Source organism: Mustela erminea, chromosome 13 (assembly GCF_009829155.1).
Source record: "Mustela erminea isolate mMusErm1 chromosome 13, mMusErm1.Pri, whole genome shotgun sequence".
Taxonomy (NCBI): Eukaryota; Metazoa; Chordata; class Mammalia; order Carnivora; family Mustelidae; genus Mustela; species Mustela erminea.
The window spans coordinates 19,232,154-19,259,483 of record NC_045626.1 but is presented as its reverse complement, the minus strand read 5'-3'; positions in this window follow the sequence as shown (position 1 = coordinate 19,259,483).

Genomic DNA, 27,330 nt, shown 5'->3' with positions numbered 1-27,330 from the left:
ACTTGCAATGAAAGGATGGCCATTATCGCTGCCTCCTTTCAACATTTTACTGGAGGTCCTAGCCAGTGACACAAAACAAACAGCAAAAAGAGAGATACATAAGAATTGGGAAAAAAGGAAGTAAAATTTGATATTTGCAGTAATATGATCACTAACATAGGAAATGAAAAACAATTTACAAACTATTAGAAATAATTGGAAAAATTAGCAAGATAAACATGAAGTCAGTTGCATTTCTATAAGCACACAGCAGACAACTAGAAAATTAAAGACAAGATGACATTTGCAGTGTGGTCAGAGAATATCATGTACCTAGAAATAAATCTAACAAAACATGGCCAAGACTTCCACAGGAAATTACAAATTCTCGTTAACAAATATTAAAGCAAACATACATAAATAAAGAGATCTATCATGTTTATCAGTAGGAAGAGTTAGTATTGTAAAAATGATATAGCCTTCATATTGATTTATAGATTCGATACAAGCTCAAAAAAGTCCTAAATGGATTTTCATGAAGATGAATACAATCTTTTAAAGATTTATTTGAAGGAATGAAAAGCCAAAAGTAGCATGCAAGTCCTGAAGATGAGCAGAGAGGGGAGATGTGTCCTGCAAGATATCAGAATTTATGATGAGGTTACTGTAATGAAAATAGTGTGATACCAGCAATGACATACCCCTATTAGCCAAAAGAATAGAATAGATGTCCAGAATACATCTGAGAATGTATAGAACTTTAGAATTTGATAGAAATGGAAGTGAGATCAATGTCCAATAAATGGAACTGGAAAGATGTCCAATGTCCAATAAATGAAACTGGAAAGATGGTTATTGTTTATAAAAAAAATACCAAACACAAAAATGGTTCCAAAGGCACTAAGAACTTAAAATCTGAAGTCTTCGTTGAAAAAAATTAATTGAATATCTTTCACACTTGAGATAAGACAACATTTCTTAAACACTACAGAAAACATTGATTATAAAAGAAAAGATTAATAAATTTGCATACATTAGGGTTAAAACCTTTTGTTCATTAAACAAATTTTAGAGATAATGAATGGCAAGTAAGGACTGGGCTAAGATAGTTACAGTATACACAACAAATAAGGATTTAGTATCAATAATATGTAATTAAATTTTAAGTCAAAATAAATTTCAAAGCATTGATAGTAAAGTGGGCAAGAGACATGAACAGTTATTTACAGATGACAGATCACTTATGTCCATTAAATACATGAAAAGATACTCAACATTATTAGTCATCAGGGAAATGCAATTATCTAGATCTTAATTAGGTAACACTTTATATCACTTTTATTGGCAAAATAGAAAAATCTGACACCAAGTGTTGGAGAGGATGTGAATCTACAGACTCTCTTATTTATCACTGGTGGGAGTGTGAAATGATTCAACCACTTTAGAAAACAGTTTAGTATTTATTCTTAAACTTTAATATTCACATTCTTTAAAATCTAACAATTCTTCTCCGAGGTATTTATTAAAAGGAATAACTTTTGTATATGTACAATCAAATACACACAGCACATTCTTCAAACAGCAAAAATTTGAAAATAACTCAAATGCTTATTAATAAGACAGTGAATGAATATACTGTATTATATTTAGAGAGTCGAATATTAGCTTTTAGTTGATATAAATGAGCTATGGTGACGTGAAACAATATGTATGAATGTTAACAATCATCATTAAATGAAAAAGCTTAGTCTCCAAAATATTTACAAAGTGTTTATAAAGCAAAAACGACCAAAATAAAAATATATTCTTAAGGAATGTGTGTTGTTTTGAATGTTGTTCATGTGTGCATATTAGCCCCAAATAGTGGAACAACAACAACAACAACAACTCAGTAGATATTGCTCCAGTTGATAGAGTAATGGAATAGCACCATAAAACACTTTCTAAGAGCAGCATTTTGTTCTGTGAATCTTGGACATCCATGGAGTAGAGCGTGTTACGAGATAAAGGTAAAGGAGCATTCAAAGAAGAAAGGGTTGAAAACTATTTATAAATACAATCGATGATGGAGCAAATTTGAAGATGGGAAAGGAATAGACACAATAAACTCAAGAGATAGAAGAGTTGGCCAGTTTTTGGGAATGGAAGAGTTTTTCTATAAGGTCTCTGGGAAATCTGTAAGCTCAAGTCTCTGAGTTTTTGGTTCTCTGAGTTTTGGTTCTTTGGTTTTTATGTATTGTTGAATTTATTCTTTTATGTCTTTCGGGTCATTATCAGATTTATTTTATTGTAATACTTTGAAATACTTGGTTAGGTTGGAATTATGTGTAAGCGTGCTTTGGAACATTTCAGAAGTGAAATGAAATGGATTTAATACTAAAATTTAATTTTTTGTAGACTGAAGAATAGTTAAATTTTTAAAAGATTTTCTGGATTTGTTCTAGTGTTCTCCAACAGTCTACCATAAAGAAGAGCTTGATTGTTTTGTTTTGATTGTTTTGTTGTCATTTCTTGCTTGGTTTTGTTTTGATAGATTCTGTAATCCTGCCTCTACCAAAAGCATTTGAAGTGTGGTCTCACTTTTGCTAAGGAGTGACTATGCCTACAGAAACATGTAGGTAGAATAAGTTAACTGCACACTCAAAATACGGTCAGTAATTATGCCCCATATTGTTCATGGGCCATATGCTTAGAACAATAATTATGGTCACACTAGAAGTAGAAAATAATCTGTCTATTCAATTCATGTTGTTCCTAACATTAGAGTGTGGAGTTTAGTTGTTCATGTCACCTTCCAGAAGAGAAGAGATAAAATAAAATGGAGGAGCAAAGTGGCTTTAGGTTGACTCATGCCCCTAGGAAGCACATTCTAAAACAGTCTGGATCCCTTTACTCCGACCAGTCCTCCTCATGTGGGCCAGATCCCTGGATGAGCCTGGATCTTGCTACACAGACAAACTGTGAATTAGAAAAATTTCAGCTTCCTAATTTTTTGACAATTTTTTGAAGAAAGAAAAAAATTCTCTTAAGTCCAGGAAAATTTACATTTAAGTAACTTTAAATCACTTCCCTCCCCCACCTGTCTGTACATTCCACCTGTAATGGTGGAATGCAAAGCTTTCCTCTCAGATAAAGATATTCTGAGAGCAGACAGCAGGCTGCGGGTGGGAAAGATTTGTCAGAAAGAGGGTGGGACATAGGCACTTGCATCATATTCCATAAGACTATCGTGTCACGATCTGAACCTGCACTTGTCTAGGCTCCGAACACCTACATCTGAGACAAAACTTTTTTGGGGAGGGTGGAGAGGCAGAAAATGATACACTTAGTCCTTTCTCAGCTTTCAGAATTAAATCTAATTAGCCAAAATAAGAATTCTATAAGCAGCTTAAAGCCAAATGGGAAATCCATGCACAGTAGAAGGCTAGATCAGATGAATACGAAAGATTAAAGAGAAATAGTGATGTCCTGTGGGATAAAAATGGCAAAACCAGAAGATTTTACACTTAAGCTGAAAGATGCAATAAGAATAAGAAAAGGATAAAGGCAAATATCCTTTAAGCAGATTCAAGTCAAGCAAAACACTCAATCAGAAGGTTGGCAAGGGAAGATACAAAGAGCAGTAGAAGAATGTTTTCATGCACTAGATACATTTGCATATATAAATCCTGATAATTTCATAGAGGAAAAGAAAATCCCAGCATCACTATTTTTTTGAGACTTTGTTGCTTATAGAGAATTTATGTCATGAAACTTAAGGAAAGACCAACATGATAGTTACATTTTTAAAAGGATTGTTGTTATGTAAGTAGCAATTTACATAAAATAAAAAATTTCATTTAAACTGAGACAAATACTGTCATATTGTCATACTGAAGACCTAGAGGTCTTCAGTGGAGGAGAGATGGATAATAAATATAAATTTAATCATATACTGATGCAGGAGAATGAGTAGCATCATGGTCAATATCACATTTATAGTGATCTCTCTCCTTTTGTTTCTCTCTGTGTGTGTGTGTGTGTGTGTGTGTGTGTGTGTGTACAAATACATTTTTGTATTTCACTGTTTTTATCTTTTATACATATACATGTACACATTTGGGGGAGAGAATGAAGAGAGCAGGGCAAATCATTAGCAATAAAAAGTTGGCAGTAAAATTCTGCCATTCATAAAGCTCAAAGAGCCATGATGTATTGCAAGATGATCAAGACCCAAAGTGCATTCAAGAGAAGACAAGTAAAATTTCACTGTAGCTTACTTTGAGCTGGAGACCACATAGATGCATTGTGATGCTTAAGCATAGGGTATAAGAATTATAGCTACCAGCTTATGCATGGCTTCACTTACCTGGAACTGCCCCCCTAAATGGACAGACAGCGCTCCTTCCTTTTGTCCTTTTTGTTCTCCTTGCCTTTTCTTGAATACTGGGATTTGGCTCTTTCCCTCTGCCCCCACTTTGCCAGCCACCCCTTTTGCCACAGCACATGCCTTCTCCTTAAGTCTGGTTGCTCTTCTGAAGTATGGGAGAAACTCCTGCTAGTTCGTTTTGCTCAGCTTTACCTCCATTTCTCCTTGTGGGAGAACCTCCTTCTAATCTTATGTGCTTCTTCTAGTCCTTTGTGCTGTTGTTCTATTCCACAGGGATCCAAGTAAAATGAGAGGGCTCAGAAGGAGAAAGTGTCGATAGCTGTGTTCACCCTTGGAATCAGTCAGGGCTCAGTGTAGGGAGGAGAAACATCCCTCAGGAGTAGCTACTTCTTGGGCTACCACTAGTGCTAGTTGGAAGCAAGGGCACCTCTTCAGCTGCCCTTCACAACAGAAAGCTGGAGAGTGGACCTCCAAAGAGTGGTGTTGAAATTTGGAAGGGTGGTGCTATTGACTATTTTCTTGCTCTGCTGACTTCTCTGTGTGTGGCTGTGTGACTTTGGAGCATCTTCCCCTCAATAAAGGTTGAGGATACTTCATCCGCATGTGATTTCTTTTAGCCAATGGATCGTGAGTGGAAGTGACAATATTCCACATACAGTAGAAGTTTTATAAGGCATTGTTTACTTTATCCTCCTCTCCGTATCCTCTGCCTTATAAACAGTAAACAGGTCTAATAGGGGCTGTTCTTTGGCTCAGGTCCAGAAATACAGGCATGCAGAAGAGAACTGTAAATTTGCAGCCTGCCTGCAACTGACATGTGATGTGAACTAAAATATACATTTATGGTTGTAAGCCACTGGACATTGGGTATCATTTATTACTGAGGCTGCTTTTAGTAACTTGAAAGTGGGTCTGGGCTGAAACAAGACCTATTTTTTTAAGCTTGGAGAGGAACAGTGGAAGTTTAGGTAATTATTATTTCAAAATATAAAGTATTGCAAAAAGGGGGAAATATATACACTTTGGGGGAAGCCATTCCCATGATGATGATTTTCAAAGATTTTTGGTAGCAGAATCTTTTATTCAACTGGAACCCAGAAACAAGGGGCTTTCTTCCATGAACAAAACTGATCATTCTGCTGTCATTCTTTGAAGAGTCAGTTCCCATGACAGGAAGTGGACATTTGGCAGGTGAGAATTCTACCACTGAACCACCCATGCAGGAAGTGGACATTTGGAATAGGACGACCCTGATCCCTGCTCTCAGGGCCTGGATACCAAGGAATCTGGGCATACTCAAGGATATTTCCAGGTACCTGGGTAAGGATGGCCCCAGTCCTTAAGTACTGAAACCATCTGAGACAGTTGGCAGCAGAGTACACAACCCCCGGTGGGAAAGATCTGTTAGCTAGCTGTTTCCTGTGACCTTGAAGTCACAGGCTCTATAGCCTAAATAGAGGAGAGAACACAAAAGACACCTCCTCTCATTCCAGTCAACTCTCTCTACATATCAGAAGGAACCTTGAGAGTGGGCTGATTCCATTAGTCAAATGGAGGAGCAGAATTGTTGAAATGTAGCTATACAGATAGCTTGATTAAGTTATGTCATTTATACCTGCAATTTGACAAAATTTGAGGATGTGGTAGATTTAATTAGTAGTCCCAATATTTCATCTCCCTCCATACTTTGTCATGTAAAGATAGCAGTCCTTCCCACAAAAGATGTTGTGTAACTCTATGCCACTTGAATTCGGGCTTTACCTTGCAACTTGTTTTGGCCAATGAGATGTTAACACGCTTGATACAGCAGGGGCTTGAAATGTGGTTGGCCATGGGTCTTGCCCTTTTGCTGTCATCCCCAAAAGAATATGCCCTGGCTGGCCTGTTGGTCTGAGGAGGGTGAGAGATATATGAAACAGACCCAGCCCAGCTCACTGACTGAACAAGAAATAAATGCTATTGCATATGTCACTGAGATTTTGAGGATGATGTTGCATGACCATAGTTGACTAATATTGAAGGATATTTGCATTATGATAACCAAAGTTCAATGGATGCTTTAGAGACAGGAGGATGGGGATAATGAGAAGAAACTATTCTTTTTCTGAGTAGATGAAAATAAATCCTTGTGGGCAGTAACAGGTGTTTAGAGTGGAGAGGAATGAAGGCTGGCCATTCTCCATGGTACCTCAGGAAGCAAAAGGTTGGAGTTCCCCAAGTGTCATATTCATTGTTAGATGTGAGCCTCCGTGAATGCAGTTTTTACACTGTGATTTTAAGTGGATGAATGCAAGTAACAGTGGACAAAAATGCGGACTTGAAGGAGAAAAGAAGAAAGACTGATGGGTCAACAGTTCTAATGGCTTCACTATTATAGTTTTAGACTGGAGAATAAAAGTTTCTAGGCACACTGAAATCTGGGAGAAATACCTCAAAACCCCCAACCCCTAAATCCTCACATTTCTAACCATCTGATAACCCAGCCAGCTGCAAAAACCATTTGTTACCTTGCTAGGGGTTTTTGCTCTTAGAGGTAGATTGGGTTTTGTAGTGACCATACTGGGCAAATCATAGTTGGAGTGGTGAGAACAAGGGGAGAAGTGCATTTTCTCTTTGTGGCGTGGTCCTCTTTGATCTTCTCATTGTCAGAGAGAAAGGTCCCCATTGACCCACAACTGACAGGGTTCACTTAATGTGAGGATAACAACAGGTGGGTGGTACGGAGGACCTCCCTTCTGCTCTCTGTCTGTAGCTAAAGCAGATGAAGCAAACAAAAAGGAAGATGTTGAGGAATTGAAGATCCAGGAAACAAAAATAATTTGGCCTTTCTATGGACAGTTTTGACAGTTGATGCCCTTGTTGTAGAAATAGAAATCACTATATCCTTTCCAAATGAATTAATCCCAATTAATAACATACAAAAATACTGCATGGCAATATTAGACAATGGGCATATCACATTTGAGGAGTATTTATTTTAAAAGCTTTTGTGGTATATTTCTTTCAAAGTACAATTCTTCAATAAAATAAATTATGTGGTATGATATTCTGAATTGCTTGAGCAAAAAAGGAAATAGAAGTCTGAGATCATAAGATTTTTTTGAAGGCAGATGCACCAGAATTTGTACATTTAAATGTACAATTTTACAACTTTACTCAAAATATTAAATATGCTTCTCTTTTAGAAATGCTTTTAGAGCTTGCAGCTCACTAACATGAATATCCTCAATGATGGTACATGTTTATTTTTAAGGGTGAATTTTATTTCTGAAAATAACTCAAGTTATTTTGATTCAAGTTTTTGGGCAACCCAAAACAAAAGCTTTTAGGCTGCATTTCCTCATATGTTTAACATATTGGCTCAGATGCATCTGTGGAATGACTTACTACTCTCAGGGAGACAAACTTCGTATCTTGATATATTCGATAAAATGAAATTAATCTCTGTAATCAGAACTTGTACCTGCATCAGAGGAGATCAGTGATGACTCATGCATATTTTCACTTTTACTTTTGGACTTGGATTTTCTTTTTCATTGACTTAAATTAAAAACATTGTGGCTCAGTTTGACTGGGAATTAGATATCTAGACTTTTTGTTAAACATTATTGTGGGTGTGTCTGTGAGGGTTTTTCTGGATCAGACTAACATTTGAGTTGGTAGGCTGAGTTGTTCTTCCCAGTGTGGGTGGGCCTAGTCCAACTGAAAACTTGAACAGAACAAAAGGCCAAGTAAGAGGAAAACTCCTTCTCTCCCATGTCTTGAGCTGGATATTGGTCTTTTCCTGCCTTCTGACTGGAAGTGGAAAATCAACTCTTTTTAAGTTTTGACCCTGATGGCTCTTGGACTGGAATTTGCACCAGTCAAGCTTGCCAACCACAAATCTTGGAACTTCTGAGTCTGTAATTCTGTGAGCCAATTCCTTATAATAAGTGAATTCCTCCTTCCCTTCCCTTCGCTCCCCTCCCCTTCTCTCTTACACCCTCCACTCCCCTCCCCTTCCCTTTTTATTGGTTCTATGTTTCTGGACAGTGCTGACTAACACAACTTCTCTGGCTAAGACTGGCAGAGAATGATGGAATTGAACCTTTAGACATAGAGCTTTAAATGACTTCATCTGGTAAAGGCTGGATAAATCTGAGAATGACGTTTGGTTTTATCTTAGTAACTGCTATATTGAGAACAATATAGTACTAAGTTATGTCCCTGAAGACTTCCATTTAAGCAAAATAAGTGAGTTGTATTGATTTAGTGTTTTGGTTATCTATTAAATCAACACATTAACTTTAACTGAATGTCTGCCAACTTTATGTGGATTAACTTCATCTGCTTATTGAGAGATTTGTAAAATTAAGTCCATATCCAAAACTTAGATATCACTTAATGAAATATCAACATTTCTGTTATGGTTTTGTACTAGTTCCATTGTATTTCAACATCAGGTTTATTAAATAAACTTTAAGGTTACAATTTTGAAATGTGGAAGGTTTATTTCAGCTTTTTTACCGTTATCAAGACAATTGAAACAGTGTTAATAAAATATTCCAGGTGCATTTTGTAATTGGTTTCTCCTTTACATATTTTTAGCAATACAATCGGGAGAAACAAGTTAATTCTGAAGGACATTTGCCAAGGTCATTTCCAAGTCTATATGCTCTGGGGTTAGGAATTGAGACTGGATGTTTTATTGAGGAAATGCTTGGTCTCTATGACAGCATGGCTATTGTTTTGTATATTAAGAAGGCTTATGTGCTCTGATAACACTTTAATAACAAATCATTCTGAATATTTCTAGGAGGTTATTTTTCCAAGAAATTTTCTAAATTATGTGCTAACTTGTTACTTTGCCAGCTTTTCAGTTTTAATGTCATTAAAGAAATAAATGCAGACAACAGTAGCAAATTACAGCAGCATAAAACCCCTTTGTAAACCACAGTTTACAAAGTTGAATGGAGAATAAAATAAAATGGGATATACTAGATAAGACATAGTAAATAGTAAGTATATTGAATATATTGGAACTTGCTTGGAAAATTAAAAAGTGATTACCAAATGGAAGTATTTTAGTGTTCAAATTTTCTGAATGGTAAAAAACAAAACAAAACATCAACCATAACAACATTAAAAGCACTCATAGCTAAAATATTACCAAGAAAAAGTTTAACAGATTTTTAAAAGACCTTCTTATTGACCCTTACCAAAGGAATGAGATCTTTATTCCTCCTGTTGTAGAATTTTTTCAGAGTGGAAAAGAGTGTCAGGTCTGTTTGCTTCTTGCTGACCTCCCATGGCCTCCTAATCACTAATGTCAATAGGAGGTAGGATTCTAGAGGACTCCCCCAGCTGGTGTAATAAGAGAAGTTTAAGTTAAAATCAGAGTAATTACTTGAAAATGTAAATTGATATACAAAGGCTCACTACATCATTTCATATGTTTAGTTGGGACATTTTTAATTTTGCGGAAGATATACTGGTTATAACAGAACCCCTCATCGGTAATTTTATTTGGACTGACAGGGGCGCCTGGGTGGCTCAGTGGGTTAAAGCCTCTGCCTTCAGCTCACGTCATGATTTCAGGGTCCTGGGATCGAGCCCCGCACAGGGCTCTCTCCTGAGCAGGGAACCTGCTTCCCTTCCTCTCTCTCTGCCTCTCTCTCTGCCTAATTGTGGTCTCTGTCTGTCAAATAAATAAATAAGATCTTTAAAAAAATTTTTTATTTGGACTGACAATATGGCACCCTTCTGACCAGTAGAAGAAAACAAGAAAGGGGTAGAGGGGGCTTAATTTTCAGTAGGTAGCTTCCACTTGATCCCTCGATTTCCATCAAAATTCTTCAGCTCTGCTCTTGAGTTTATCAGATGTTCCTGTATCTAGAATCTTTTGGTTTTGTTGAGGATTGTGGGCTGTGGGAGAAAAATTCCTACACAATGATGGTTCCAGTAGAGAAGGGTGGAGGGGATTGAGGAGTTTAAGTGTTCTGTAAAACAACTTAGAACTTCTTGTGTTTTCAGTAGCTGCTGTCCTCATTGTTTCTGAAGTTCTGTGAAGCTAATTGGCTTACTTCTTGCTGATTTCTCCTCCTGCAGACACCTAGTTTTTAACTTTCTCCTCTCTGTGAAGTGACTGGTATTTATCCTTCTGTTTTTAAGCTTCTGACATAGTACTGATATATCTTGTTCTTCTGTCAGATCTCTTCTTGGTTCATGCTTTAATGATTTTTATTTCACTTAAAAAGATCCTTTTCTGGGGTGCCTGGGTGGCTCATTTGGTTGGTTTGGCTTAGTTGGGATCGAGGCCTGCACAGCGGGGAGGCCCTGCTCAGCGGGGAGCCTGCTTTTACCTCTTCTTCTGCCTGCCGCTTCTCCTGCTTATGCGTCCTCTCTGTCAAGTAGAAAAACAAAATCTTAAAAAAAGAAATCCTTTACTGTCATTTTACTGGGATTTTGGAGGAAGCAGAGACAAATGTGAGTGTTTAATTCCCAGTGTTTCATTAAAATCTCTAAAGCATTTTTTATTTCACAGTGACACTTTGGTTATTCTCTTTTTCTTTTTTACTTTAGAATGCTTCCAGGGATCAGGGCAGCACTTGAATGTGTTTTTTATTGATATAAAATGTAATTGCTAATACCCATTCATGAAAACAACAGTCACTAATTGGAATAGAAGGGGAACTTTCTCAATTTTATAAAGACTATCTACCAAAGAACAATGACTAATATCATACTTAATGGTTAAGAAACTTGAAGCTTTCCTGCTAAGATCAAGTATAAGGCAAGGATGTCTCCTCTTACCATTACTTGTAAATATCATACTGAAAGTTCTTGCTAATGCAATAAGGCAAGAAAAGGAAACAAAAAGTAAACAGGTTTGGAAGAAAGAGATAAAACTGTCTTTGTTCACAGGTGATGTGATCATCTGTGTAGAAAATCTGAAAGAATCAACATAAAAGTCTCCTGGAATTAGGAAGTGATTAAAACAAGGTTTCAGGATACAAGGTAATGTACAAAAGTCAATTACTTTTCTATATGGTAGCCATGAACATGTGGAATTTGAAGTAAAAATGCAATACTATTTTTATTAGCAGCCCCTCAAACAAAATGCTTAGGTATAGAGCTAATAAAATATGTATAAGATCTATATGAGGAAACTATAAAACAACTATGAATGAAATAAAAAAGGAACTAAATAAATGGAGAGATATTCCATTTTGTGGGTGGGAAAACTCAATATTGTCAAGATGTCAGTTCTTCCCAACTTGAGCTATATATTTAATGCAATCGTACACAAAAGTTCTTTTATGGATGTAGAGGAATTGATCCTGACATTTATATGGAGATGCAAAAGACCCAGAATAACCAATACAATTTGGAAAGAGAAGAACAAGTTGGAGGACTGATACTATCCTAGTTCAGGAATTACTATAAAGATATAGTAATCAAGACAGTATGGTATTGATGAGAGAATAGACAAAAAGATCAATAGAATAGAATAGCCTAGAAATAGACCCTATTAAATACATTCATCTAATCTTTGACAAAAGAGCAACGGCAATACAATAGAGCAAATTAATCTCTTTGATGAATGGGGCTGGAATAACTGGACATCCACATACAAAATAATGAGTCTAGACACAGGTCTTATACTTTTCACAAGAATTCAGAGTGGATCATACACCTGAATGTAAGTTGCACAACTATAAACCTCCTAGAAGATAACAAAGGAGAATACCTAGATGACCTTGAGTATGGTGACACCTTTTTAGATATAACAACAAAGTACCATACATGAAAGAAATACTTGATAAGCTTGACTTTGTTAAAATTAAAAACTTCTGCTCTGTAAAAGACACCGTCGAAAGGATGAAAAGACAAGGCACAGACTTGGAGAAATTATATGCAAAAGACACATGATAAAGAACTGTCCTCCAAAACAAAACACTCTTAAAAGTCAACAGCAAGAAAACAACAAACCTCATTGAGAAATGGTATAAAGACCTTAGCAGACATCTCACCAAAGGAGATATACAGACAGCAAATAAGCATATGAAAAGATGCTTCACATCATATGTCATCAGGGAAATGCAAACTTAAACAACGAGATACTACTATACACCTATCAGAATGGCCAAAATCCAGAACATTGACAGCACCAAATTCTGGTGACAATGTGGAGCCACAGGAACTCCAGTGGGAATGCAAAATGGTACAGCCAATTTAGAAGGCAGTCTGGTGATTTCTTATAAGGCTAAACATACCCTTACCATACAGTGCTTGTTGGTATTTACCCAAAGGAGTTGAAAATTTATGTACACATGAAAATTTGTATACAGATATTTATAGCAGCTTTAGTCACAGTTTAGCCAAAACTTGGAAGCAACCAAGACATCCCTCTATAAATGAATGGATAAACTGTGATATATTTAGACAATGGAATATTATTCAGCACTGGAAACAATGAGCTATCAGGCCATGATAAAACATGGAAGAACTGTAAGTGCATATTATTAGGTGAAAGAAGCCAATTTGAAAAGACTACATATATATGATTCCAACTATATGACATCCTGGAAAAGGCAAAAGGTCTAGAGACAATAAAACATCAGTGATTGCCATGGAGTAAGGAGGGGAGGAAGAGACGAAGAAGCAGAGCACAGAGATTTTTTAGGACAGAGAAAATACTTTTCATGATTTTATAATGGTAAATATATATAATTATACATTGTCCAAGTCCACAGAATATACCACCCCAGAGTGAACACTAGGGCAAACTATAAACTTTGGGTGATTATGGTGTGTCGTCCTTGGTAATAAATGTAACATTCTGGAGAGTGCTGTTGATATGATGGGGGGTGCTATGCATATTTGGGGCAGGGGTGTATAGGAAATCTCTACCTTCTCAATTTTGTTGTAAACTTAAAATTTCTCTAAGAAAATTAAGTCTTAAAATACAACTGCTTGGGCATATCCAGACGTTGAGGTAGGCTCCCAGAGGCTGTTGCGTGACATTCTGAAGACCCTCTTGGGCAGACACTGTGCTGGATGCTTTGCCTGTATTAACCTCTAAACTTCACAACAACTCTGAAACATACTATGATTGCCACTTTACAGATGAGGAAACATGTTCCTTGAGGATAAGTGACTTACTCAAGGACGAGCAACTAATAAAAGATATAGCCAGCATTTGAAAGTGGGTCTGGTTAACCCCAGGCCTATGGATTTTCCACTTATTACTGTTTGGTTGTCCTTTGTTACTATTATAACAGTGTTTTAGGACTATTATAATATTCCTTATAGTACTTTATATGTGTGTGTATACATGTATTTATGTATCCCACTTTTAAACGATGTTGTTAACTTTTATTGTGTGATTTTTTTTAAGTGAGTTATTTGAGCAAAATATAGACTAATTCTTATTTTGCACAAAACTATTTAGAAAGGATTATAGCCTTCTACTTTAATTTATAAGCTCTGTTGCCGTAGAATCGTAATATGGGTTGGAGCCTTGGGAATGGCACTTGGTAATGTCCCCTTGACCCTGAGTAGACTGTAGTTATCCAGATAATTGCCCCTTTCTGGGCAGATGCAGCTCCAGCTACTCCAACGAGGACACATTGTTCATAAATTAAAACCTGTTAGCTAGAGCAGGCTACTTACATGTAGGCTAGTGAAATTTCACAAAGGGATACGGCTAAATAAAATCACCTTCACAAATAAATGAAACCCTCTGGATACACTTGTACTCAATTTTTTTTTAAGAGTTTTGTTTATTTATTTGAGAGAGAGTGAGTGAGCAAGAGCAAGCACAAGCAGGGGAAAGGGCAGAGGGAGAGGGAGAAGCAGACTCCTTGCTGAGGTGGGAGCCAAACACGGGCTCATCCCAGGACCCTGAGATCTTGACCTGAGCTGAAGGCAGATGCTTAACCCACTGAGCCATCAAGGCATCCCTTGGTTCTCAATTTTTAATACTGAGTTCATCTATCATCTAAATTAGAAGTCCCAATGAATGAGCTTATGAGGTAATTCCATCAGAGGCGCCTTACTCATTTTCCTCTGTGCCTCACATTTTTATGGCAGGCTTGCTCTAACCATAACTTTTGATTCTCAAGACATTTCCTTTGAGCAAGTGGGAATTACCATTTACTGAAGCTTAAGTTAACTGAAAATTAAATTAACTTTATATGAGATAAAGGAACTTGTACAAGATAATGGAATAAGCGTATGAAATCAGAGGTTTCTCAACGCATAGGGAGATAAAAATTTCTTGCTGGTGTGTATTATTTTATATAGTATGTATGCTAAAAATCTTTCTTAATCTTAAGAAAATACATATTATATCACTTTATATAAGGGGAAAAAACGTCATTGTCAAGAGATATATTCCAAAGGAAATATGCCAGAAAATATAATCTTTTGCAATATCAGAAAATTTCCAGAAAACACTTCATTGATTGAAGCTGTTGTCTTATAACATGATGCTTACAGAGAAAAAATTGTTGCCATTCCTCCTCAAAGTTCTGAATAGAAATGAAGACTTTCTCTACTTTCTCTGTCTCTTCTTGACTACTTAGCCATATTCATTTATAGTAATTTTCTAGTGACAAAGACCAAGTAGACAAGGTCAGAGATGTCAAGGATAAGCTGGTATTAATAAAGATAAGCACTCAGATTCCAAAGGAGGGGCTGGTGGCTCTACAGGCATTTCACAGGGAGAAGTATAGTAAGGGGTCATGGGGCACGTAAACGCCCACATTCAGGCCTCTGCCTTTACAGTGTTCCTTTTAAATGGTAGGACTCCGGGACGCCTGGGTGGCTCAGTTGGTTAAGCAGCTGCCTTCGGCTCAGGTCATGATCCCAGCGTCCTGGGATCGAGTCCCATATCGGGCTCCTTGCTGAGCAGGGAGCCTGCTTCTCCCTCTGCCTCTGCCTGCCTATTCTGTCTGCCTGTGCTCGTTCTCTCCCCCTCTCTCTCTCTGATAAATAAAATCTTTAAAAAAAAAAATGGTAGGACTCCTTTGCTTTCCACCAGGGCTAAGAATTTTTATCTCATATTAGAGACAGATAATTTATACATCTTTAAATGAGACTAAAATCAGAGTAAGTTGGTGACCACATCCTAGACTATAAATCTGGAGTCTGCTGCTGCTCATTGGCAGTTTTTCTGACAGAAGAAAGAGAAACTCTTTATACTGTATAGGCTTCAGAAGAGTGCAAGGCCAAGCACTAATTGGCATGAGGTTTATCATTGGCTCTACTGCCTTCGAGCATCTGTGTGACCTCAGGGAATTCACTTAAACTGTCTGCTCTTCATTTTCCTCACATGTGTTAAGATTAACTTAGACTACAATTTCTAAGAACTCTTAATCCCAAAAGATCTATAATTCTAATTGTAAGCCTCAGAGTGGGAGATGATCTAAGCAGTTATGGGTGAAGATAACCTTAATATTAAGGCAATACAAAGGCATACAGATGCATGAGGCAAACAGATCAGAGAATATAAGGAATTCTTTTTTTAGCCAGGACGAAAACTATTAGACTTACTATCCTACATGAAACAAGTTAAAAATGAGACAAAATTTCTAAAGCAATAATTTTCAAGACATTAGAAATCAAGCAGCAGACAGTGCTCTCTGAGAGATGGGAAACAAATGGGGTGAGCTGTAGAGTGGCCTCAGCTTACGGCTTTGGTGTAGCCTCCGGCCATGATGCAGGGAGGGTGGTCCCTGAGTTCCATAGATGGAACTGGGGATCTGGAGAGGCCAATGTGGTTGGGGTTCACGGGACAGGATTCAGAGAGGAGATCGCTGCAGAGAGAGAGAGAGAGAGAGAGAGAGAGAGAGAACAATTCTAGAGATTTGCAGAAGGTTCTTGAGTCTTCAGCTGAGTCCTGATCAGTTTGTGTCCATGAGGAAACAGTGTGGCACTGGGAGAGAACTACTGGGTGAGGGTTAAGGGGGCAGTCCTCAGAGCTCACGCAGGGCTTTGGTACAGCTCCTGTTCACCCAAAGCAGAGGGTAAAAACCTCATCATTATGGGGCATTGGGTCAGCATCAGGACGAAATCAGCCTTAGACTAAATGCTGCTCTGATCCCACCTCACAAAGGTTGAAAATAAGACCTGAAAAGATCAAACTTTTCACTTAACTGTGTCCCAAGAAGCTCAAGAATTTTTATAGGAATACAAAGAGATCCAGTACCCCCAAGAGAAAAATTTCATGAGTGGCAGTTAATAAAAGTTACTAGGCAGGGAGGGGCTCCTGTGTGGTTTGTTGGTTGAGTGTCCAACTCTTGGTTTCCACTCAGGTCATGATCACAGGGTCCTGAGAGTGAGCCCTGAGCCTAGCTTGGTGCTCAGAGGGGCATCTGCTTGAAGATTCTTTCCCTCAGCCTCTCCTCCAATTCACACCCACTCTTTCTAAGTAAATAAATCTTTAAAAAAATAAAAAATAAAAATTACTAGGCATTTATAGAAGTAGGAAAAAAAAACCCCAAAACAGAAAACCGCCAGGAACCCCCAAAATAAACCAACAGAAACAAACGCAAAAAGATCCAACAACCACCCATGAAGAGGAGAAAAATCGTTCATTGGAAATAGGGCCAGAAATGACACAGATGATAGAATTAGTAGACACTTTATATAACTCAATTCCGAATGTTTAAAAAGTTAAAAGAAAAATGGAATATATTAAATAGAGACAAGGTGGACTTAAAAGGAATGGGAAGACTTCAAGAGGTGTAATATATGTTTAATTGGGAGGTGAGAGGAAAAGAAATTATTTGAAGAAAAATTTCTAGGTGAAACCTCAGAAGTTACAGGTAATACATTCTTCAGTTAAAAATCTGTAAACCCTCAGATAGAAGACGCTCAGTGAATCCCAAGCACAAGAAGCTTGAAGAAATGACACCAGAGTCCTTAAAACTTGTGATAACAAGAAAATATTAAAAGCAATCTGAGGGAAGACCAGTTATGTACAGAGAAAAAAAGATAATAGTAGATATTTCATCAGAAAAAATGTACGTTGGAAGAAAATGGAGCCATCTTAATGTACTGGAGGGAACAGAAACGGTCAGCCGAGAGTTCTGTTAAATTTGGCTTCAATAGATTAAGAATTCTGCTGTCCAAAAGATTCTGTTAGAGAATAAAAAGCCACGGAATGGGAGGAAATTATTTATTATTTCATGTATATTATACTTCATTTAATATTTACAAGTTTCATGTCTGATAAAGGATTTGTATCCAGAATAGACGATGAAACCTCAGAAGTTACAGGTAATACATTCTTCAGTTAAAAAACTGACAAAGCATTTGCACAGACACTTCTTCAAAGAAGATATATAATTTTTACTATGCACATGAAAAGATCTTCAGCCTCTTTAGTCATTTGGGAAATGCACATTAAAACCACCATGAGATAACTTCCACACAGGCCGTCCGAGTGACACAAATTAAAAAGTCTGGCTGAACCATATATTGATGAAGATGTGGAGCTCCTGGAATTCCTACAGATGGCCAGCGAGGCTGTAGAATGGTGCCACCACTTGGAAAAACACTTTGGAAGTTTCTTAAAACTTAAACCTACATCTACCATATGATCCAGGCATTCTGCTTCTAGGTGCTTACCCCAGAGAAGTGACAAAGACTTGTAAACAAATGTTTATGGTGGCTTTATTTGTAATAACCCCAACCTGGAAACAACTCAGATGTTCATCAACAGCTGAACTGTGAGCAAATTGTGGTGTTTGCAACAGAACAGGAAACTGCTCAGTAGTGAAAAGAAATGCGCTATTGATACAGGCTATGGTGTGGAGGAGTCTCAGATTACTACAGTGCTCTGCTAGTGTATCTCTTTTTGCATCCTACTCCGTGTCAGGTGTAATGCTGGTAAATTCCATGATAAAGATTGTGCTGGAAATATGGGGAGGCCTGGAGGGGAGATATCACTTCCTAGTAGAGACTCGGGAAAAGATAGGCAACTCATTCCTCGCCCAGTTTGTGTGTGAGGAGGAAGCTGACTGGCTGCAAGTTCAAGGCAAGAATCAGGGGCGGTATGGTGGGGTCTGCAACATCCCTAACATCTCCTCTGTCTATCTGCTTATCTACGTTTCTGCTTATCTACGTGTCTGTCTACCTACCTACTTACCTACCTATCAATCTCTCTGCTTTGGAGATTTTATTTATTTATTTTTCTTTTGAAAGATTTTATTTGTTTATTTGAGAGAGAGAAAGAGAGAGAGAGAGCACAAGCAGGGGGAGCAGCAGAGGGAGAAGACTCCCCACAGAGCAGGGATCCTGATGTGAGCCTTGATCCCATGACCCTGGGATCATGACCTGGGCTGAAGGCAGCCGCTTGACTGATTGAGCCACTCAGGCGCCCCATGGTTTGGAGATTTTAGATATTTTAGAGATCTGCATCTCCAAAATATCTAAAACCAGGGCACCTGGGTGACCCAGTCAGTTAAGCATCCAACTTTTGATTTCAGCTCAGGTCTTGATCTCAAGGTTGTGAGTATAAGCCCCATGTTGGGCTCCATGGTGGATGTGGAGCCTGCTTTAAAAAATTAAATCCAAAATCAAATGTCAGCTTTTTAATGTTAATTTTTGAAGTGATTTGTTGTGATATCAGGAATAGTATTTCAAATTTCTCAAGGTCCTTCAGCCCTCTTTTTTTCTTTTCCACCAGAGGTGATCAGAAAGTTTCCAGAGATTTTAGGTGAAAGTTTTTGGGCCTAGTGTCAGATATTGGAGTGAGATTCCATTACAAAACCAATGGATACTTTTTCATTTTTAACAAATCATAATTTTAACTTTGCAATGCTTCTATTAGAACAATGTGAGGGGAGATACAATGAAGGGCACTGAGAAGAGATTTGAAAAGGGTGTTATAAGAGTATAGACTTTGGAGCCAAATTACTCCGACAGAAGCAGGATCAGAAATGACTTCAAGGAGGAGAAAGTTTTGGGTTGCATTTTGTAAAGCAAGGTGAAACTCCAATAGGAGCAAACGGCATCGGGCCCGAGGGTGTAATAACGGGTTGGAAGAGGAGAATGCTAAGAACTGTGAGGGATGAAGAAACCTGATTTGTTGGAGTGAGATGGAGGCGCTGTGTGCCACAGGGAAGAGTAACTGCTTTGGTTCAGCCTTTCTAGTTCATACAATATTCTGCTTAATGAAATAGACGACTGCCATCTATTTCATTCATAGATTTCAAGTTAGGAATGTAGTAAAATGCGCTTGCGTCAGTGAGAATTCAGTTGCAAAAAAATGAAATGCCCCAAATATCTTACACAGCATGGCAGTCGGGTGCTTTCAGAACTGTTGAGAAAGCTGGAGAAGGAGATTGAAGGCACACCAACGGGCTAGGCTGGGGGTAGCTGGGAGACGCCACAGCGTAAGCGCATGTTCATTTCGTGATGCCAAAAGAACTCTAGAGTTTTTCGATGCCTCAGTTTGCCTGGGACTAACACATTGTAGGCACCCTGGGAATGTTAAAAAAGACCAATGAACATATGTGAAGGTCAATATTCCGTAAAAATATAGATATGCCTGTTAATAGAAATTTCATTCTTGAATCTCCCAAGGGCCTGGCACCATAGCTCACACATGAGTAGACAACTCATTAATATTTGTTGAATGAATTTCATACTCACATAAATGAATCAGATATTTACTGTTACGGTAATTTCAAATGGATTACATCCATTTTTACCACTCTTTAAAAAGGATGTTGTATATATCTAACTTAGCGATTCTGTTGCATCAGTACAATCGATGATATGATGCTGTTTATGTAATAAGACTTCACAATAAAAGTAGAACTCCTTTTTTTTTTTTTTATCCACAAATGATGTCAAGGAAAATGGCTTTTAAGTCCTTGAATGTTGATGTCTGCTGGTTTAAGAAATGTGCCTGAACACATTTGATCTTTTTCAGGTTGGGTGGCTGCCTCAATGCATAGCCAGAAATGGAGGAAAACACTTGGTTAATAACATCCTAACTCCCCTTAATGTTTTTGTTTACTCCAGCCTTGCATGACCAGCAGCAGGGTAATTGTGTTAAGTTTGGGTAAAATAGTTCTCATCACACAGACCCCCAGCAGGGCACAGGAAGTTAGTTTAACTAAACTGTAGCTATTTTGGAATAGAAATACAAGTACTAAAATAAAAACAGAGAAAATCTTTTTCACATTAAGGACATTAAAAAGCGAATGGGCTTGGCTGGTGGCTCAGTTGATAGAAGGTAGATGTCATAACTTAAAATTCTTTATTATTTAGGAATTTTGAGAGTCCTCTTTACTGTTAGATGAAGAGTTTCTTTGTAGAAGCGGATACATCTGTCTATCTAGCTATCATCAATCTGCTTTGGAGATATAGGATATCTTGTATTTTATAAATATTTTATATTTTATAGATACTCATATATTGATATATATTTTATGTATTATACTGTATTTATAGATACATGTCTATAAAATAGAGAGACTTTGTACATATGTGTGTTTGTATGTGTCTATATATATATATACACAGAGAGAGAGAGAGAGAGAGAGAGATCTCCAAAATATCCAAAAATCAACCCTCAGCTTTTTAATACTTATTTTGAAGTGTTTGTTTTGTAGCATCAGGAAAAGTATTTCAAAGTCCATTTGGAGGAATGTCATCTCTAAATAACCTGTAATGGTACAGTATGGGAGTAGGGTCATTGAACCAGGAGTCAGGGCAAAGCCAAACGATGTACTCTGGCATTTTCCCATTTCCCTGGGTGATTTCATCCCCTGTTCTAAAAATAGGATAAAATGGAGATGGCTTCACGTGCTTCCACCTCCCACATATGTCCCAATCTTCTCCATCATTGAATTAAAAAAAAAAATGTACTTGCAAATGAATCATTAATTCCATACGGAGTTTTCTTCTGTTTTCCTGCGCAGGTAACATTTTGTTTCACAAGCATCAGTCGCTTAGTATTTTGGGCTTGGCTTTTCTTATAAAAAACCACATGACTCATAAATGTGAGCAACGCTTTTGGTTGTTTGTTCCAATTTGTTTCCTTTTTATGAAGCAATGCCCCCTCAATCCTCGGTTTAGTTTACAGCCTGACAAGCAGGGCCAGTTGAGTATCCCCAAAAGTACAGGTTTTGATACCTTGATCTGAATGTGTGTTTCTGTTCAGCTTCTAATAAGATTCTGAATGTGACTTCTCTAGGACTCAAAAAAATTGTAGAAATTGCAGTTGCACGAGACGGCTACTGAACTCAGTTTCCAATAAAGGAATTTTTAAACGCTCCCAGTCCCTCTCTCTTTACTCTAACCAAGAATTCATGAGGGGAAGTGACCCATGTGCCAGCTTTTCCAGGCAACTTGGGGGCCTCTGTGTCACTCCTATCTTTCATAAGGAAAGAGGCTATTATCGGAGCGTTATTTTCATTAGGAATACAGTGGAAACATCTTCATTAGAAACAGAGAGTGCGCTTGATGTGCTCTGTTGTGATAATGAGGGGAAGGGTGTGAACAAGAAGATAAGAGGAGCAAGTGTCTCCCTGGACGGGCTCCACCTGGCTTCCGCTTCGGTTTATTTAATTGGATGAGGAACATTTTCTGCCTGTGAAAACTGCCAAATGTCCCAGATTGGGAGTCGAGAAGCCAGGATTTGAGGACATCGTCGATGGCAATGCTTCATGTCCTCTTCCTCCTCCCTACGGGTGTCTCAGTTTCCTCAACTTTTCGGGGAGCGAGGGGACTCCACACAGGACATTTGGAAATGGGCAAAGGATGCAGTCTAGGGGGTAGAGGTGCTGTGGTCGATTCATAGTCGGTCTTGAATGAATCAGAATGAGGTAGATTCTGTTTTCAAGCCTTTTTAGGTTTCCTTTGTGTATTTGTCTTCTACTTTTACCGTCTCTAGGCTTTATGACCATGCTCTTCATGTATTTCTCCCCTTTATAAAAACTCAACTCAACTCTTCTCTGTCCTTCCCCTTCAGATCTGTGCTAAGTCATGTTAGCACATGTTAGCACATGCTAAGTCATGTTAGCACATAATAGAGTTGTCAGATTTACTAAATGAAATACTGGATGTCCAGTTAAATTTTAACATCACATATACAACAAATAAAATTTTCGTCTACATAGGTCCAATGTGCTAACATTCATTGTATGTCTGTAATGAAAATCTAATGGATGGTTCTCTAAATTAGAGGTTTACAAATTTATTCTTCAAGCATGCCTGGAGTTCAGCAGAAGTGCCATTGGTGGTGTGGGGAGGACTGGGGGCAAGGGATGGAGGCCAGTGCTGTCACCGGGTAAGAGGGAGGTGGACAGAGCATGGCACAATGTCTCTCCCTGTGCTGAGCTCTGTTGTCTGATTTGTGTATTGGCATTGGCATTTAATTTCATCTGATGTATGAGTTTTGTTGCTAAGAAAAGAAGCCTGAAAACTCCTGGTAGTCCTGGCTATCTTCCATTTGTCTCTATGGATCCACTTCCCATCTTTCTGTACTCAGCTCTGGGCCCCTGGAGACTGTACACATCAGTGGGCTCTCTGCTTTTGGGCTTCCAGGGAGCTGGGAAGAGACTGAAGACAGAGAAGAGTGAAGCCAGGTTATTTAGTCCCTGGCTTGTTGCCTGCAAAATAAGTCAGGTAATTTTAAATTTGGGGTCAAAAAGAAATTATTTCAGCTGGGTGGAAAGAAGAACCCATTCACTGTGTGTTAACCCAACTGTGGCTTATGCGAATGAAAATTTGTTTTTCTCACATACTAAAAATTCTGGAGTCAGACAGTTGCTGGCAGTGGTATTTCAGTGGCTCAGTGAGGTCAGGCTAGTATCTCTGAGAGCTCATTGGTATTTCCCTCATGATTACAAGATGGCTGCCAAAGTTCCAGACATCAAATACATGTTCAAGGCAGAAAGAAGTGAGGAAAGGAAGAAAGCTGCAATGTGTAACCCTTTATTAGAAGAGCAAAAACATTTCCTCAAGGACTCCTCATGGACTTGTGTTTCATTGGCTAGATCTTTGTTATATGCTACCTCCATAAATATTTAGATTTTCCAGCCTCTCACCAGTGCAGGAGGGAAGAGAATTGAGAACGGTGTTGGTTTCATCAGCTAACAGTGCCTGGGGTGAATTTGCTTTTGACAGGGAAGGTCTAAGAAGTCAATGCCTCAATCCTAGAAATGGCTTTTTTTTTTTTTTCCCAAGATTTTTTATTTTCCGGGGGGTGGAGAGGAGCCAAGGGAGAGGGAGAGAGAGAATCCTAAGGAAGCTCCCCACTGAGGCCGAAGCCCAACACAAGGCTTCATCTTACCACCCCGAGATCAGGGCCTGAGCTGAAATCGAGTCAGACACCTGACCAACTGTTTAACCATTAAAATGGAATCATTTACAGACACTCTAACTTGCTTATGAAGAAGTGTTTAAGGCAGGGTATTTCATCATGGCCGCTCAATTTATATTGTGTAGGTGATTTTGTCCATTCTTTACCTTTGGTCATAATTTGAAAGGCAGAATACTCTCAGAGGATTAAGGCCTTGGTCATGTTATATTGCAAATACTTCCATTCCCCCTTTATTCTTCCAATTTTTTTTTTCTCTGTGCTATCTCTGTTTCCTAAATATACAGGTGAAATCAAAGTAAAACAAATATAAAAATCATGGAAAAAAATACATGTTTAGAAACGAAATGACCTCTTTTCCTTTCTTCCTTCCTTCCTTCTCTCTTGCCACGTGTGTTGAGATAGTTTTTTTGCTTTTTGTTGGATTAGATGATCATTTTGTTCAACAAATATTTATTGAACATCAACTATGAAACATACTGTGTTCCAGGCTCTGGGGACTGATAGGATGGTGATGATTCAAAGTGCTTATCCTCATGGAGCTTACATTCTAATGGACAGAGACCCACAATAAGAAAATAAAGAAGTGATAAAAGATGTCAGCTGGTGATAGGTGCTATGCAGAGAAGCAAGAGGAAGGGAGGTGAGGATAGGAGAACAGGTGCCTGTTTGACTTAGTGAGGTCCAAAAACCTCTCTGAGGAGGCAGCGTTTCAGTTGCGATGGGGAGGGGAGACGTGGGGGAGGCACTTGGGCGGCTCACCCTGTTAAGCACTGACTCGAGATTTTGGCTCAAGTCACGATCTCAGGGTCCTGGAATGGAGCCCTGTGTTGGGCTTCGTGCTCAGTGGGGAGTCCGCTTGAGGATTCTCTCTCTCCTTCTCCCTCTGCCCCTCCCCTCACTCTCTCTCTGTCTCTAAAATAAACAAATAAATCCTTAAAAAATTAAAAAAAAAAAAGTTGAGGTGAGAATATCCACAAACAAGTCCTGCAGGTGTGGGGTGTTAAAGCTTCCGGAAGAGGGAGCTTATAAATCTCCAGCTTGATCTGGAGATCAAGCTTGACATTTTTAAAGAACAAAAAGACACTGAATTTTATTCATTTTAAACCATTTATTTTTAAATTTATTATTTTAAACCATTCTGATTTTCATGGCTATATCTTCCATTTTCTGGAAATGCAAATTCTCACGAATCTTGGTTCAGTGAAAACATCAGTAACATACTGTCCTGGGATCACTGAGGATCTTTTGTCTCTGCCACAGGCTTAATGCTCATGGGGACAGACTGAGTATGAGGTTTGAGAGTGTTGCCCTGGTTGATCCTGGTGGTAAGTCTAGTGCACTGACGGAAGTACATAGAGAGCCTGTCATTGCTACCCCACTCTTCATAGACCTGTCATCACATGCTCCATTCTTAGAGCATTCATCTCTAATACTCTAAAGAAATGAATCCCGTAGGTTCACAGTCTTTGTCACCAATTCACTCTCCATTGTGTATATTGCTTCGGTTTGCCCTAAGCTCAATGTCCCCTCCTTTTGATACCCTGGGATGTGATGATCTAGGGTGTTAATTCCCTGATGCCCGTTTGTAAATTAGCACCCGGCTGTGGTTGGTGGACTGGCACAGGTCCATGATGAGGTTTGCACCAATCTGCACTGAAACTGGAAACTGAGGCCAGTGAAGTGATTTTCTTTTTTCCACAAAGCTAAATTTATGCAACTTCAACACGAATCTTTTTTTCCTCCGAAATCCTGTCCTTCCGAATTTTTTTGAATTAACATATGTTTTTATTGCGATGATAAAATATTTCTTTTGAGATGAATAAATTATGTGTAACCTTTTATCAGAAGCCCATTTCCCCCCCACCATGGGATTTTACTGGGTCTGAAATCCAAAGACCTAGAAATGGTAGAATTGGTCAAAGCACATGTGTTCATGTGTGTAGAACTTTACACCGTGTCTCCTCTCAGGAACCCTGTGACATCAGCTTACGGTCTGCGTGTTAACGGGATGGGATGTGTTTGCATGGGAGGAGACTTGGTGTAGATGATTCGGCTCCATTACCGGTTCCATTGGCAGGAAAGGCACTGCGTTTCCGGCTCTTGCTTGTTTATTTCGAGGCTGTGCTCTCCATATCTCTGGTTTTGTTACGTTCTAGAAATGTTTTAACACTGAAATAAAAGTATCTCAATAGCTTAGATGTATGCTTTGCTTTTAAAAAAACTACTTGAGGAGCGCTTAGATGGCTCAGTGGGTTAAGCCTCTGCCTTCTGCTCAGGTCATGATCTCAGGGTCCTGGGATGGAGCCCCGCAAAGGGCTCTCTGCTCAGTGGGGGGCCCGCTTCCCCCTCCTGCTCTGCCTGCTTCTCTACCTACTTACGATCTCTCTCTCTGTGTCGAATAAATAAATGGGATCTTAAAAACAGAACAAAACAAAGTAAAACAAACTACTTGAGAGACACTTCCCCCCGATTTTCTTGGCAGTATTATTTCATAAGATAGTGGCTTGGCTGTTGCTTTACTGACGCTTCCTTGATAAATATACATTTTTTTTTTTTGTTCACCTCGGCTTCCTTTTTTCTGTTTCCTCATTCATCCATTTGCTGAGCACTGACTGAATGCTAAGTCCTTATGGGGGGCTGTTGAATGCTTTATGAGGGGTTCCCAAACACAACAAAGGATCTCAGGGCCATGCCTGGGAGTGCAGGTGTGTGCGAAGTGCAGACCGGGAAGACCCATTCCTTCTGCTTCGGAAAAGCCAGAGAGAATACGGAACAGGCAATCGAGTGAACTTCCCGTTCTCTCTGCCCATTACTGGAAGCAGCTACAATTTTTCCATCACCCAAATGCAGTTGGCAGCAGAGTTTGGGAGGGATATCCCGGAACTGTGGGTCAGCAAGCTTGAGATTACAGCCAGACCTGCTGCTGGGCCGTTGTGGGACCACCAAGGTCAGGCCACTCCAGTTTTCTGTGTTTCTTTGTAAACCAGGCATAACATATCTGTGACCTTGCCCTTTCTTTCTTCTTCCGACTACCTTCAAAAAACCTTGTATCCCACATAGTCTTAGCTGTGTACTAGAGGTATACAGATGAATGCAGCGGAGCTCGCTGCCCAGAGTGAGACAGGTCTGACGGTGGAGGAGTTCCAGGACCCACTCCGAGTGCCATGAGAGGAACGCCTGTCTCTTGAGGTCACTGGAAGGCAGCAAGGAAATCTTGTGAAAGTATTTTTGAAAAGGCACAAAACAAGGAATAGGGCCTGGTGGTGCTCATGGGGGTAACTAGATGCAGGGCCGAGATGGAGGCCTGCAGGCCAGCATGCTGAAATTCCTGTCTTCGTGTTGAGGCGCAGATACTCTAGGAAAAACACATTCATTGAAAGGAATTTCAATATCCATGGATAGGCTTCTGAAATTTTCATAAGGAGGTAACGTTTAAGTTGGCAGGGGGAAAATAGCTTTAGTGCTAGTATTTATTTTAGGGGAGTTAGTTTATTTATTATAAGCAAATCCAAAAAGCACAATCAGAAGGGATTTCAGCAGTAAAGGTATTTCATATTGTTCCCCTGGAAAACTTGCCGTTCCTTTGAATTACCAAGATGTGTAACGTTGCCATGGTGTTCCCCTGTGTTCGTCTCCTCTGTGCTGACTTTAGGGT